A 4,575-nucleotide genomic window follows, 5' to 3' on the forward strand; every position below is an offset into this window, starting at 1 on the left:
GGATTTTTTGCATATTGCTTCTCCATTATTGTGCATTGATAATTATTTTTCCGAAAGAAATCTCTGTGTGCCACATAATGCTTTTTTTGTTTTATACCAGTGCAATGAAGGAATTCGCACTGTAGCGAAGATCAAAAGGAAAATATTCTCTCGGCCATAAAATACCGTCCGCGCTCTGTAATGCCGTAGCTATGGTAATTTTGTGCTGATATTTCATTCCCTAAGTTGGATATGAAAGATTTTGTTTGATCTCAAGAAGAAGTGGATAAGAATTTATTTTCATTCGCATTGCTTACGGAGTTTAATTTAATACGTCCTTAATACTTCTCGTAGTATGCGATTATTTCTGAAATATTTGGAGTAGAATTTTCTCACGAGCTCAAAGGGTAAAATATAGGCCATGCCAGATTATTATGCAATAACGCTCCTAACAGAGCGTATATTGTTATTATTATTAAAGTACTCTACCGGTTAAGGTAGGTTTCCATGGAGTACTCAAGAAGTATTCTGGCAGCTAGATGAACGTTCAAATTTAGGAGATATGCGCCTCCGACAACTCGTAAAACCAAGCATATTGAACGATCGAAGTTTCAGTTTACCGCGTAATTCGGTGGAAATATTTGATATTTAACACAAGTGTGAAAAGTAATCGTGTGTTTCCTCACTTATTTCATTTCTACCCACCCTAATTTCGAAAAATTGTGTCATTTTCAAGGCCAAAACCTTGCTCGGTTGTAATAAACTAGTGTACTATTAAATACACCAAAGGGTGAAGTTCGCCATGAAAAAATATTTGACTTAGCCGGGATTCGAACCCGGATCTCCCGATTGCCAGTCAGGCGTGCTACCAGTTACACCACCAAGCCATCTTCTTAGAGCGAACTTCGGGATGGGTTTTACATTATGTTGAACATATTGTAAAGCTTGTAATCAGCCTTTATGTCATGGTAGCTACGAGTGCGAGATAAGAGCTACTAGTCCTGCCGTACATCCTTATTTACCTACCTTAGCGATAATGTGCTAACAAATCGCTCAACTTGTCTCTAGTATAATTAATATACTTAGTAGTAGCAGTCGTAACTTGGTAAAAATCCTTTATCGTAGGAGTTGAATGAATAATAACTTGGCTGTTTCTGCATGGTGATTTATTTTGAAATTTATAAAAATTGGAAAACAAATTATAATGTTTAGAAAAAAGGCTGTTTCTGCATGGTGATTTATTATGACCGTATGGTTTCCAATGGTATGGTATTTGGAGGAGGCGACCGACAGTTGAGGTCATTTGCGTCATGAGGGAAGGGTAGAGAGAAACCCGGCGTCGGCATTTGCCTGCTATTAACGAAAGGCGACAAGAGGACCACGGCTTAACGTCCCATCCAACGGACGGAGTGTTGCGCCTGGAATATCCTCCACACAACATTCAAGCAGGGATCGGGCAGTTTCTGAAAAATCTCTGCTACCGCCGGGATTTGAACCCGAGCCCTGCGGGTGGGAAGCTACCGCAACACCTCTAGCCGCCACACCAACCCGATCCCCATGGTTTCGTTACATCGTACTCATCCAACACTCCACCCACCCCACACACAGTAATGCCTACCCAACCACCTTATCGACACCTCCCGAAAATTTCCCACTCAATTTTTTACGCTACGCTACGCTATATACTACTCAATTTACCTTTACTCCTAACCGTGATAATGCTACGCTGTAACGAAACCATGGTCGGTCATAATTAATCGACGTTCTAAATCACCATATCCATACAACATTGTCGGTGTTAACATATGACATCCATGTAACGTTAACTCAATAAACGTTGCATGGATCTTTCTAAAAAATATTAGTAAAATTGGACAATGCAATATTTCCTCTGAATTTTATTTTGCCACTACTCGTTTTGTTTTTACAAACAGCATCATCAAGTGTATTCATTATCAACATTACACTTGATAATGTTGTTTGTAACAACGAAACGCGAAGTGTCAAAATAAAACTCAGCGGAAATATTGCAATGCCAAATTTTACTAATATGAAGAACTTCCACCACATCGTACCTCACATCATACAAGATATTTCTCAAATATCCAAAGTACCTGCGAAACAACGTTACAGGGATATCCAACAGTGGACTTGGAGGTCCACATTACAACATGTCTTAGATATCTTCACGACATCTAATGAGTAACTAATAATAATAATAAGTTCATTTAAACTTGACTACGATATGCCGATCCATACAGATAAAACTATAGTTAGTAATAGACCAGATATAATGTTAATTGACAAGAAATATAGAACTTGTTACATAGCTGATATTGCTGTCGCATAACATCGAAAAGACAATAGCCGGAAAGATAAAAAAGTATCAAGAATTGACAAGGGAAATAAAAATAATATGGAATAGGTTTTTATAGCTCCAATTGTCCTATCTGCTACCGGTATCATCCCAATACATATACAAAATAGTTTAAAAGTACTCAACCTTCATCAAAACACATTCCTCAAATCGTAAAAGGCTGTAATAATTTCAATCTCCCATATCACAAGAATATTTCCCAACGCAATAGAACAGGAAGGAGTTACCTTGGTGAAAACCCGTGCTCTTTACAAATAAAACAACTCAGTGAAAAGTGAAGAAATTTCAAAGAAAAAGATAATAACAATAAAATTATGATAAACGTCTTTCTTCGGGCGAGGTTGAGACTAATTAGTTCCTTATTCCCCTAACTCTAATGGGTGTGCCTATTATGGTTTTTGGTAATCCCCAGGCATGCAGCCAAAAAATCTGTGCTCTATTTAAATTCTATGCATTACAAATGCTACCCGTGCATACTGTTTGGAGAATTTTTTTTTTTAATATCACGGATATTACAACATGGCTATCTATGTAAATTTATGTTTACAACTCGTCGTAGATGTTCCATGTAGGAGATATACCGATGGCTAAGTTTTAAAAGCATGTATCTCAAAATTTGGCCGGTTTGAGACAGGTATCCTAAAAAAAGTGTAATGGCATTAAAAAAAACAAAATTCAAGCCAAAAATAACTCTTTGTTTGCAAATGAATGCTTCTTTTTCGGTTTTATGAATTTTCGTTTTTTTTATTTTAGTGTAAAATTAAAATTTATATATTTTCTATTGCTCTCCTGAAAATTTGCTAATTTTGAAATACGTGATGTTAGAACTTAGCCATCAATATTTAACATTTTCAAAATATCCATCACGTAATATTAACGTGTTTTGGATATATCAACCTCTTTTAGATATTTAATGGATATCATCTGCTGCTTGGGCTTTTGGAAAAAGCCAAGTTTTTAATCCTTCAACTCCTCAATGTCTCTAGTACAGCTGCAATGGATGCAACTTCAAATAGCTTTCTGTTGCTTTCATTTGTACTCAAAGGCTTTTGATCATTTTCATATTTTTGGAGAGTTGGGGTCAATTTTCCAAAGGCGTTCCAACAAGTTCGCGCGCCGTGTTTTTTTCCTGACAAGTTGCGCGTCCACTTCTCGCGTCCTTTGTTCTTCTTCACCGTCTATCTGCAATCGATCGGATGACCGGAGAGCGTTGCAATGGGCAATTTAATCAACGTGAAATCCTGGCGTTGAATACGAGGGTTATCCCCCGTTGTCGTCTTTCAATACGGAAAAATCAAGCTCTTCTCCACGGTAGTGAGTTGGAGACTGGAATAAAAAAAAGAAGTAAAGCGTTCCGTGGTTCGTTCAATGCGGTGAGCGGGGTACTCAGGCGTGAGCATCATTCAAACCAACTCACCCCGGCGTTCCGTGCTCATCTCTAGCACAGCTTGGGTGGAATAAAAAAAGAATACGAACGAAGCAACTGCCTGCCCCAAATAAGGAAGTACAATACGACTCGTGCGCTTGGAGTGCGTGTACATTCATGGAAATGATCAGTGCACGGGGTCGATCATGGGGTTGATTTGCTTCTGCTCTCCTCTATTTCAAGCCTAAGTTTCGTTCCAGCAGAATCCGCAGCGAATACGTTTTATTATTAAAGGTTTTCTGTCGAATAAGGGAGGGGTATCGCGGAGTATTTTGTGAGTTAACTCAGCCTCTTTACCCAAATTGGAATTTCCTGCTAAATTCACTATAAGGCCTACTACGTATCATTCTATGCATAAATGCTGTTAACTTCAACCTCTACACTTACGTAGCATTATTTTCTCTAAATAGGTTTTATGATCCCCTCGCCGATTAGTATTTGCTTGTACTTGTTACTTTGAGTTAGTACTAGTTGAAAAAGAAAGGTACTAATGTGTTGCCAAAGCCTTTCACTATGAGACTTACCCCTTATTATTCTATATATGATCCTTTTCACTTCCTCACCCTTTTTCCCTTATCTGATACTCTTCGCTCTAACGCGGTTTTTAGCATCATCTCAATGCTTAGTATTTGCGCCGTCAAAATGATCTGTCTCCTCTGTATCTCATCTAGAAGTTTATGACTGGATTACTCAAAAAAACTCTATATTTCCGATGATTGTATTCTTATGAGAAGTTAATTCGTACAAATGCTGTTTTATCCTCCATGTTTTATCCTCCACTTTCTCTTCTTGG

At 37.9% G+C, this 4,575-nt stretch overlaps 1 non-coding gene across 1 annotated transcript; it reads right to left on the minus strand.

The window, feature by feature from the left end:
* Positions 1 to 794: 794 nt before the first annotated feature.
* Trnaa-ggc lies at positions 795 to 866 on the minus strand. The gene has a single exon. It is a non-coding gene; the product is annotated as a tRNA-Ala (tRNA).
* Positions 867 to 4,575: the final 3,709 nt, after the last annotated feature.

The sequence above is a fragment of the Ischnura elegans genome, chromosome 7 (genome assembly GCF_921293095.1).
Source record: "Ischnura elegans chromosome 7, ioIscEleg1.1, whole genome shotgun sequence".
Classification (NCBI taxonomy): domain Eukaryota; kingdom Metazoa; phylum Arthropoda; class Insecta; order Odonata; family Coenagrionidae; genus Ischnura; species Ischnura elegans.